Raw genomic sequence first — 12,541 nt, 5'->3', positions numbered from 1 at the left:
TATATATATATATTATAATCTCTGCAAACCTAGTACAAAAAAATAGCACTGTATTTCACATTGTTTATTTGTATTTGGTTTGAAATGTTTAAGTGCACTACATCAACAAAAATATATACTGTATAGTATCAGTTCTCATTCACACAGATGTGCATAGGCGTCCAGTGTGCACATCTGTGACTAAAACTTGCTCCTCCCACCGGACCAGTGCTGACTCGCCGCTGCTCTCCAACACAGCGCACCGCTGACTACAACCTCACCAGCGAGGCACTTTCATCGAGCAGTAAGTGAGGGCAGGGGGGGTCCCTAATAAGAACTAATGATTATTAGCAGGTGATAATTGTACAATTATTGTCTGCAAATATGAATGGATTAACCTCCCTTGAGCTCAGTGATGTGCGAACTTGGTACTCTATTAACTGTGGTGCGGATCAGGCGGATGTAGTTGTACTACGGATCATTTAACCCATTCATATTAGCAGAGGATAATTGTAAATCTATTGTCAGCAGTGAATACTCTATATGTAGTCCATAGTACATGTACGATACACACGTCCACTGCACTACAGCAATAGATTTACAATTATCCCCTGCTAACATGAATAGGTTAAAAGATCCATAGTACATAATAGTACATAACATGTAGTTGTACTACGGATCATTTAACCCATTCATGTTAGCCGGGGATAATTGTAAATCTATTGTCAGCAGTGAATACTCTATATGTAGTCCATAGTACATGTACGATACACACGTCCACTGCACTACAGCAATAGATTTACAATTATCCCCTGCTAACATGAATAGGTTAAAAGATCCATAGTACATAATAGTACATAACATGTAGTTGTACTACGGATCATTTAACCCATTCATGTTAGCAGAGGATAATTGTAACTCTATTACTGCAGTGTACTGGACGTGTGTGCTGTATATGTACTATGGATCATAATTTAATCTATTCATGTTAGCAGGGCAAAATTGTGAGTGCCTCCCACAAGCTGAGCACCGAGACGCGATGCAGCGATCCTGCCCAGCGACCACTACAAGAGGCACCGCTTGAGGCTACAGGGATCGGAGTGAAACTGTGAGTGAGGGAAGCTGGGACGGGGCTGGCTGTAAATCTATTGCTGTAGTGTACTGGATGTGTGTAATGTATATTACATAGCACACACCTGGGGGGGGGGGCGCAAAAATGCACCTTCGCCTGTGTAGGCAAAAATCCTTGCACCGGCCCTGTGTGTGTAACTGTGTGAAGTCACCTGTACAACTTAATGACAGGATGAGGCTGCACACTGATACATGTCGACCTGAACTTGCACATCTGTACAGGTACAGATTCATGCCTTTGTACACAAAAAGTGCTACACACAGCACCTGTCCCTCCCGGGTGCAGGTTACTGAATGGACATGCCTAGGTGCTTAATGTTTTTTGGTTAATGTGTATGTAAATCCTAACTTCTTATTTGCTCCTTTTTGATCTGTTACAACATTATACAGTTTTCAGTTGGAAATAAAGCTTGAAATGTAAGGTAAATGTGGACAAATATCAAAAGTACACATTTCTCTCAAATATTAATTGGCAAATTTGCCAGCGTATCCTTTCAATTATACTTCTAAGTGAAAAATATTTTAAAAAAATCTCAAATGGATTACTAATATAGCAGACAAAAATATTTAAGATATTTCTTTCATTTTCAGACTCGATAAATATGAAGCTGGCAAAGGATAATTAACATAGCTATAAATATTTACAGTAAAGTAAATGAACAGAGGTCATTATTTTGCATTTACCAGCATATATTAAACAATGTATATGTTTATTGATTTTATTGACTTTCTACATAATAGATTGATTAATAAAATTACTTTAAGCTCTTACATAAAACTTGTGATATTACATTTATTCAATTTTCTTTAAAAAATACAATGTTTTATTGCAATGGAAGTAAAATCTAACTTTTCTATTTTCCTAAAGCTAAGAATGCAGAAGATTATCTCAATAACAAATTACATGTATCATTTGGATGTCTGCCTTCCACGAACAAAGCACAACTGGTCAGGTTTGATAAGAGAATATAGTCTATTCTGTAGTTTACTTGTAATTGTTGTTCATACTATTATAGATTAAGTTTGAAAAGTAAAGTATGCCATAATTAGAACCATTTGTCAAATTGTTCCATGTTGTCAAAACAATATAACAAAAATGAGCCTTATTTATTTAGTCCTTAGTTTAGTTCCCTTTCAATGGTAATATGTTTAATTTTCAGTTATTTTATATGATTTAGCCTTCAGAAACTTTCCAGCCACCATTTCTTGTTTCTTTCTGGAAGTGAAGCCTTTTTAGCTTATCACTTATCATCATTAATTGCAATTTTATTAACAAACTACTCATATATATCCCTATTGCACCCTATACTTAACACAATACCAAGAAAAATTTATTAAACAGTGACATATAAATATAAATATGTTATAGGGTCATGTCACTAAGATGCATTACTTATTTTAACCTCATTTGTCATCATATCTGACAATAATGTTTCCCTGAAATGTTTAGTTCACCGATAAAAATATTTAAAACGTTGCAGAATCAGTATTCTAAAATCACATTTTAGTAAATTGATATTTCTTTATTCTCTTAGATCTTAATTCAAAGTTAAATTATAGCAGCTGGAAATTCAGGAAACAGCAAAGAATATCAATTTACTCAAACTCAAACTTTTGCTCTTATGTGGCATAACTGGCATTCATGGTCTCATGTTGTATTGGGATGGGGTTGTACGTGTTGGTTTCCACTGGACCAAAGCTGCATGAAATTGTGACAGTCCTTGACAGACCTTTCTTTTTCATAAAAACTAGCAATATAACTACATACAATAACTATATAAATCTGTAACATGTAGACCTTAATAAGCTAGGAAGCTGGATTTCTCATGCACCCCACTAGACAGTGCTGGAGGGGGTGGGAGGGAATAAGCAGAGCATTTATATAATTTCCCTAGATAGATAGGCCAATGTGCTGGCATTTTAAAGGATTGTGATGGGGCTATTAATTCTTTCAGAATCTAAGCAGCTACAACTGCAGCAAAAGGGAGACTGTAGTGCATGTGATTTCACTGTAGGTTGAAGAACTTTGTCATTCTATTACAAGACATTTTTAATCCTATGGATTACCTGGCAGCATCAACAGGTATTTACTAACTGTTGTAGGAGTTGCTTGAAAAAAAGAAGTCCAGTATTACTAGTGTAGTGCCCTGCTGGAAAGAGTGCTATTACATTTAGTATTGTCAGATTGTATGCCGTCTGATGCTGATTTGTAGTTCAGGTTCATTTGGTTTCCCCTAAACAATCTGTCATCGTTTGCATCTGTCTGCTGCTAGGTTTACTGCAGGGTGTATACTGGTCACAGAGCAGAACAACCACTAAAGGATTGCGATGAGTAGATATCCCTCTCCAGCCAATCACTGCTAGACAATGGCCAGTGGTCCATGCTGGGGGAGGAGATACATACTTGGGGTGGACCATGTGAGCTCTCTCTTCCTTCCCCGGGCACCTGCCTGTGGGGAGGCTATGGGGCTTGTCTGAGATGGCTAAACCTGAAGCCTGGGGACTAGCCATGTGATGATCCTGGAGCATGATAGTAGCATTCCCAGCGGTTACTACTAATGGCCTGGACTGGTGACTTCTACCTCAAGTATTGCTGTGTCAGGTATTCTACCTGCTGTGCATAGGGACAGTAACCACACTCTGCAATGTAATGGAGTCTACATCTGCCTGAATGATCCTAACCCTCCACCTCTCTCCTGGAGTTCACCAATAAAAGTTCTAAGCATCATATCTACAGTCTGGGCATCACTTTAATTGATTACCCAAGAGTGCGGTAAGTGTTGATGGGCAAAACCGAGTAAACAAGAAGACAAGACATGCAAGAAGACTTGGAGTTGTGGTAACCCATAGCAACCAACCCTAGGTCTCAAGGTGCTGGTGTGCTGTGTATCCATTATAGAGGTTTCTTACAGAGGAAATACAGGGTTAGTTCTTTTACTGTAGATCACCCCCTAGGAGCCAACGGTAGTGTTATCCTGCATTGGGATATCGCTGGCTGAGTAAGGTGGACGCTACACTAGTATTTGACACCTACATCACATATATCATTTGAATTTTAATAATAGTCCTACTCAAAAGTAGTGTGTAAAAAGTAGTTTGCACCTACCAAGAAAAAAAACAATTCGGAGAGGTACACACCTTAGTTAATATATTATATTCTTAAAAGTTAAAAATTGTATATTCTTCCATTTTCTGTGGATCATTTCTTTTTGAAAGAATAAAAGTTTATTAGATTTAGTAGAAAAAATAATAATGATAATAAGTTACAGTAGTCAGGTTGTCATAGGATAGAGTGGGCAGTTTCTATATACATTTTCCTCAGTGTACTAGTCAGAATGTACATTATGCATATGTTAATATTCACCAGGTTTACCAGATCACAGTGCCACCCTGGAGTCACAAAACTCTCTGAAGATTTACACAGTACATTCTTCTCCCTGGTGAGTTCTCACTGTTCAGGCGTTATACCTAACCTAAACTGTCATTGTTTGCTACGTTTCTTATTGTAATTCATTTACAGAAGTTTTATAGTACCTGTCTACCTGGTTGCCTTTGGTCTTTCTTTTTTTGAGGACATGTTTAAGATTTCTTTCCGTTAAATTATGACTACAACCTTGATATGTAAATATATACAAAATAACTTTTATGTATTTTGTAGCTTAATGGACCCAAGCTATACCGAAACTTTCTGTTCCATAATTTCAGTGATATATTACATCACACTTTCATTTATATTCATTATTTGAAGAAAGTGTTAGCAATTTTTTCTGTAGTGTGCTGTTTTCATTATTAAGGCTGAGGACTATGATTGGCTTATTACTGAATGAAAGCCAGCACTTTTCTTTTTGATAATACAAGATCAGTCAGAGATGCATGACATAATTTCACCTTGATTTACTGTGGTAGGGAAAAATCTGTCAAACAAGCATACTGTATCTTACAAACCTGGGCTTTCGAAAATGAATACTCATTTAGTATAGAAAAGCTATTTTTGCTTGCATATTTTATTAGAAAAAAGCAAGAAATGGCATTGAAATTTCTGAAATGTTCATTACTGCTGTATTTTGCACACGTTTAACAAGTCATTTTAACCATTTTTTTTTCATTTTATTTATTTATACTCATAAGATCTTTAATTGTACATTGATTATTTAATTGGGTTGTGTTTATTAATTGCATTTGCATTTACATTTGCTGATGCAGATAGCAATTATGGTCAAAGACGTTTTCCAGTTTTTCCAATAAAATGAAAACCTTCTTTCTCTGTTGTTTGGTGAACATTGGTGAAGTCATTTAAGAGAAAAATTGAGATTTATAATGGGCCTCAGTAGGGCACAAGTGAATGATTTTTACCTTTTACGGTGAAAATGAAAAGCCTCTTTAAAACAAGTGTGGACACAACAAGATTAATCTGAAGTAAAGATAAGTGAGGGGTGTTCAGTTTCAAAGGCAAGCTTATAAAGCTAGCTTTGGAAATGAGAGCTATTTCAGATGTGTCCTTATTCTCTTCCTTCGCGGATACCTAAGTGGGAGTACTAGATAATGATACTAACAGATCACTGTAGACATCTGAGATTTATTTAATTCCAAATTGAAATTTGGATGAATAGCAGCATATTCAGACATTCAGAATGCTTCCGAACTTCTAAACAAAAGAAATAATGAATTGGAATGTATCCAAATTTTTAATAAAGGAAATTTGGGATGCATCTGAAATGTTTTCCGAATGTCATTTGGAATTAATTTATGTTGTTAAACATTAAAATAAATAAACAGCATCGAGTCCCCTCCCCAATCATACCAAACCCTTTAGGCCTGGTAGGGATTTTAGGGGGACCCCAAAACTATAAAAAAAAACACAAAAAAAGTGTGGCGCTCTACGAGGCCCTTGATCCGAGCAGCAGCCTGACAGAGCAGGAAATGGGGGGGGGGGGGGGCATGTCCCCCCCTGCCCCATACATTGCCACATTCCGTCAATATGGGGAGGGCACCCAGATCTCCCCCATAAATGAGAATGGGGTTGTTGTTACCTCTACTCATTCACAAAATAAGCAGTAACATTGTAAATAAACACAAAATACCACAAAAAATCCTTTTCTAAAAAAACCCAACACAGTTTTTGACAAGTCTTTTATTTAAAAAAAAAAGAAAAAAGTCCATCCAAGTATTCAACAGGTCAGTCATGTTGTCCAGCAATGTAGATCCATGTCAATTACAATGGAAAACTGCTGCCGACTCACTGAAATAAAATATGTATTTACAGTGGCAGTAGTAGAGTAAAACTATAAGTCCCCATTCACACCGGAGCCGTGATTTGTGCGAGTTTTGTTCCCACATTTGCTGTGCATTCCCATTGGTTTCAATGGATTGCTACATGCACAACAAACGAGGGGAAGTAGTGCATGTAGCAAAATCTGTGACATGTGTTCCATGTTTTTTCCCTCCCCGTGCTTGTGCGCGATTGCCCTGCTGCATTTGGGGTGCCATTAACTGGTAATGGTACAGCAAACGCATTGTGCTTTTTTCGCTGTGTTTCATGAATGCGCATCAAAGAAAGCATTTTTGTGCACATTTGCCATGAGTTCCTGGAACTATCAGGTGTGAAAAGGGACTAATACTGGCAAGTGAGTTTAATCAGTTACATACTATAAATAAAATCTGAATGAATATGGACATACAGTAAATATGAAGACAAAAGGTGAATAAAATCAGGGTGTTTAAGCACCCCTGGAAGTATTCTAGTTTGTCCAAACCACTGACACTGCTAAATTCCATGGAAAGCTAACTCTTCTTGCAAATGAACAGAAAAATAAATAAATTAAAATAAAAAAAATATACAGTAGGTGCATACCTTTTTTTCTAAGAGTGTCACAATGGCTTTAACATATTTTCAACGGGCCTTATTCTACAGACATTTGTGATAGATTGGCAATGTTACTCTAATTTTGTTGTGCATCTGCACCACCATGTACATTCCAAAAAAGATTTGGCATAGTGCTGACTGCAGTAAGGGGAACAATCTGAATATAAATCTGATAGGGGGATAACATGGTTGTAGATTAACGGGTGATCATATATTTCAAATATAAATACCACCCCACAACCATCGATTTGCATCCACATCAAACCTATTACAATCAGTTATTACCCCTCTGTGCCTAGAAACCCATAAGTAGAAATTAGCAAAACAAACAACCTCAAATTGATGGACATTTTTGGTGCTCCCCACTTCTTATTACCCCCTTTACCAGTTAAATAGTTGAACAACCTGATGTTTGTACTACTAATAACAGACCACTTTAGCACTGGTGGTTAGTGGCTTACAATGTACTGTCATGTACCTGGTAAGAGCCTGAAATGATGAGGAGGCCTTCCTTGCTTCTCTTGTCCAAACATCCCTGGTAATGGTGGACAAATGGTGTAGGGATGGAAGAGGGGTGTGCTGCCACAGTTGTTGCATAGAATATGACAGTTCATAGTCATGGATAATATTCACATTAATGTGAGATGAGAATTTATATAGTTAATTTTCTTAAGCCATTTTCTCATTGATAATGTATCATATGGTTAATTCATGTGCTGCCATCTTGTGGTAATTTTGGTTATTGCACATGTTTTCTGTGTACCTTCATATCTATGATGTATTTCCCTTGTGTGTCATGCTCCACCCTTCTTCGTCATAGTCATTTCCTAGTGTCATGGCTGCTTCCAACAGGACCACATGTTAATCTGCATTGCATGCTTGGAAACATTATCATCTTTGACCACCTTAAATACCAATTCATTCATCTGCTGCATCCTGTTGTCTTCTATAACCTGCTGCACGAAATTAAGTACTTTGTGGATGGAGAATGTAGTTGGTGAGTTCAGCTATTTGATTGTCCGCAGTGATTATATCTGCAAATACAGGCCAGGCATAGAGGTCTCAGCAAGGGATAAATCGCTAATACAACAATTGGAGTCAGAATAAGGGGAACAAGTGCCTGATGAAGTGGATACACCCGGAGCTGGAGATGCAGGTGGCCCAGTCTGAAGGAAGATGATGGCAGTCACTTCCTGGAATATGACGTAAGAAATGGGTGAAGCTGGCGATGCAGAGCAGATCCGAAGTAAGGAACAAACCAGGTTACGAGGCAGGCAGCTTGGTACAGGATCAGAAAACAGAGGCAGGGTCAGGAGCAGGCCAGGTCGGTAACATGCAGGCAATGGAGTGCAGAATCAGCAAGCAGAAGGAAGGTCCAGATCAAGCCAAAGTCAGGGCCCGGCAGCAATCAGTCCAAGAACAAGCCGGGTCAATATCAGGAACAAACAGAATCAGGATACACAGGAAGCAGGCAACTAGCTGAAGAACTCTCAGCAAAGAAAAGTAAATGAGCTCCTCATTAAATAGGCCATCTAGCCCCAATGTTCAAATGAGTGCTCGTGCATGTGCGGGCGCACGCGACATATAGTGTGAGCATTTGCCCGCATGCGCATGAAAATGTGCAGCATGAAGACGAGCAACACTTCTCTGACATGTACACTTGCAGTACCTCTTTCTTACAGGTGTTCTGTGGTGGCCCACACATCCCTCTTTTGGCCATCTCATTTACATTGGTGGTCATTGTACAGCTCCCAATGATAAAAGTACCTTTTTGTTGGTGGCCAGTGTAAACACCCCCGTAATTTTGCAGCAATGCAGGGTTCCCCCCAAACTCTACATACAGTTCGCAGAGTGGGTGAACTAAATTGCCAGATTTGGCCTGCTTGTATGGACAAACCTCTGACTGCTACTGCAGAAGAAATGAATTTATTTAATGGTCGTGTTACTACTATTAGTAAATGACAACTTACCGCTGTGTGGGCCACAGTCATCATTGGTTTCTAAGACACTGGCAACCACACAGTGTCTTTGGTTGCTATAATGCAGGCAGCATTTCCAAATTATAAACAAGCTTACTGGGAGATCCCAGGCAACATCAGTAACCAAATATGACCAGATATGTCAGGGAGCATACCTGTCATCTTGTTAACATTCAGCAACTGGCCGGTGAGTTATCCTATGTGGTGGGAGGGCAACAGGAGAGCATATTCTATGCAGACCATAGTATTTGTGTTGGGAGGTCGGCGGGGACATTCATCATGATCTATACTGTGGGACATGATTTTCTTTTGGGGTGTGTTTTTTTTTAAATAAAATACTTTGTCGCTGTGTCCTCATGCCCACCGGATGTGGGGAGATGGCTTTTCTCATAAATATAGGGACGAAGTGCCTATATTTGTAACACCCTGACAAGGTACCGTCCCCATGTTGAGGGCATGTGGCTTTTTTTGCTTTGAGGACACACTTACTTGCTGCCACTCCCTTTCCTGGTCAGCTAGCCTGCATGCTCAGTTTAAGACTGGTATGGATATTGGGGGTGACCCCATGCCATTTTTATGTGTGGGTTCAAAGGGAGAAAGTGAGTGTTCAACCCCCCACTCCTAGACTATACCAGGCCACATGCCCAGAACAAAACAAAAAAAACCATGGCATTATCCTTCAAAACCCTTTCCAGACCTTTATATGTACATACTGCCTGACTACCCAGGAAAGGGAGGGGCAGTGAAGATGAAGCCCCCCTGCTGAACCATACCAAGTCACATGTCTTCAACATGGGGAGAGTACTTTGCTGGTGGCAAAGCCTCCTCACTTTTGCCAAATATGTGAGAGAGAACAGTCAGGGATACACAAAAAAATAAAAATATGTGTGCATGTTAAAAAAAAAGGAGAGAGTAAGAACTTAGAGATGTGGGGGAGTGTGAAATAAGGATCTTAAAAAAAAAAAAAAATCACACAACTTGTACACTGTCTATATGTGGACACTGTTGCATACATAGCTAAATGCTTTAACTTATGGTAGCTGTTTTAAAACTTGAGCTGTTTACCCACTGTAGTCTCTGTGAATGATTGTGTAGAGTAAGTCTTGTCTCAGAACAATAGCGAGGATGAGGTTGCAACATTATTTCCATAGGGGTGGTTAATTTTTAAAAATATTGTGCACATTTTGTTTGTTACATAGTTACATAGTATTTAAGGTTGAATAGAGATAAGTCCATCGAGTCCAACCTATTGCATGTGTGTATATGGTTCTGCTGGTGTGTGCGTGTGCATGGGTCCCCGTGTGATCTTGTTCTTTAGAGTACCTGTACCCCTGTATATTATGGTCCCTAAGGAAATCGTCCTAGCGCTTCTTGAATGATTCCACACTCTTAGCTGAAATCACTGCATGTGGCAGTGAGTTCCAGACCCTAACCGCTCTGACTGTGAAGAACCCCCTTCACCCCTTGTGCTGAAATCTTTTCTCCACCAATTTTAGGTGGTGGCCTCTAGTCTTTGCTATGGGGTTAACCGTAAAGAGTTTGTTGCAAATGTTGCTATCACCATTGAACACTTTGTACATTAAAATCATGTCCCCCCTTAATCTCCTTACTTCCAATGTGAACATATTTAAATTTAGTAGCCTTATCTCATTACTCTGGTCCTCCATCCCCTTAATACGTTTGGTTGCCCTCCACTGGACTCTTTCCAGCTCAAGGACATGCTTTCTGTGTTCTGGTGACCAAAACTGGACCGCATACTCCAGATGAGGCCGAACCAGTGATCTGTAAAGTGGCAAAATTATAGATTTGTCTCTACAGTACATTCCCTTCTTAATACAGGACAGGACTCTACTTGCTTTGTTTACACCAGCCTGGCACTGCAGCTATTATTCAATCTGTGGTCTACAATGACCCCCAGATCTTTTTCCATTTCTGACTTCCCTGTCGCATATCCATAATTGTATAGACCATTTGCTTATTTTTAACCCCAAAGTGCATTACTTTGCATTTATCTACATTAAACCTCATCTTGCCCACTCCCCTATTTTATCCAGGTCCTCCTGTAATGTTATGATGTCTAAGTCCGTTTCTATTACCCTTCCAATTTTGGTATCATCAGCAAACACGTCATTTTATAAAAACATGCTAACGTCATTTTATAACAACAAGCTAACAAATTTGGTGAAAGGGGGAAAATGTTTCTATATAAGCATTAAGCATTATAAAAAATAGCTAGTGAAACAAGGGGAGGAAATAGAACATTGGAAGCTTTAGGCAACATTTTTTATTTTGTCACATTCAAACCTAAAAATGCATCCCAAACAGCGCTGGGAAAACTGGGTAAAATTTGGCTCACATTAGGTTTGGCAAACGCAGCAAACAAATCTGCTAAACTCAAACACAGCTCTGAACTCCACTGAGATCTATAGCAGCCAAATCATGTATTTTGCTTGACTATTTTTGCTCTTTGCTAATTTGCAAGCTTTTGTTAAATGGAGTTGTCAAACAATAGGCATGGGTGGCTGGGCACTGAAACGTAGGACTTGTGTCAATGCAATTACATTTTTTTTTAAAACACTGTTCTGTGGATAGAGGATCTGTTAAAGTGGTTTAAAGATCAACATTAATTATCCCATGAAATCTGCAGCTTTTGAGGTTTGGAAACCACCAAAAGTAGATGCATAACTGCAGATATTGGCCAGACTTGTAATCCTCCCACCTAATGATAGAGAGATTTTGCAGGGTGGATTCAGACTTGATGAAAATTTATACCACGGCAAAAGCACTGTACAAACCAGCAGTGGTACTGACATCTGTGGTTTGAGCTCTGAAAACATGGATGAGGAATGTTAAGATGGCCTTTAAATCTGGGGATGAGAGAGAAGCTATTATAATAGCTTTGGAAGAATTCAATGATCTTCAGACTTAGTGGCGAAAACAGTGGTGGACCTAGTAAGATTGTCAGCCTGATTGAAGTCTTTCTCCATTACCTGACAAGACATGATATGTGGCTGAAACACTCTACTGCAAACGTGCAGCATCCAAAAAGGTTCTATGTGCTATTCTATTTTTAGGGAAAGCTCTTTTTGGAAACATTTTGGACAATGTAATTCAAAGGGTCGAGTGGGAAGTCGAGTCTCCTCGCCCAAAGCAAGAGAAGACAGCCTTTTTGTCAAGGAAGAAAGTCACTGAATCAGTTTCAAGACATTTTTTATTTTTGAGCTTCCTGGAGTAGCAAGGGTTTACTTCTTAAAAAAAGGAAATAAAGGCAGCCCAAGCTACTAAATCGTCAATGAAGTCCTTCCAAAAGCTTGCCAACCCCTACCCTTCCAGTGAGACCATGGTTTGCCTTGTTCCCAAGGATATGGGCAGACAGGATACTGGTGGAATGGGTGAGAGATGTGGTGAAAAGAGGGTATTACCTAGAATTTCATCAGTCTTCACTGAAAAACCTGTTTGGAGGAACCCTAAGCAATACAGAAAAAAATTGGTGCTAAAATTATTTATTGAAAGCAAAGGCCATTAAACCAATTCAGAGAGATGACAGGGGATACTTTCAGCTATATTCCTGGTTCAAAAGACTTTAGGC

The sequence above is a fragment of the Nanorana parkeri genome, unplaced genomic scaffold, assembly GCF_000935625.1.
Source record: "Nanorana parkeri isolate BGI_ZX_2015 unplaced genomic scaffold, ASM93562v1 scaffold45, whole genome shotgun sequence".
Taxonomy (NCBI): domain Eukaryota; kingdom Metazoa; phylum Chordata; class Amphibia; order Anura; family Dicroglossidae; genus Nanorana; species Nanorana parkeri.
Note: the sequence above shows the minus strand (reverse complement) of the source record.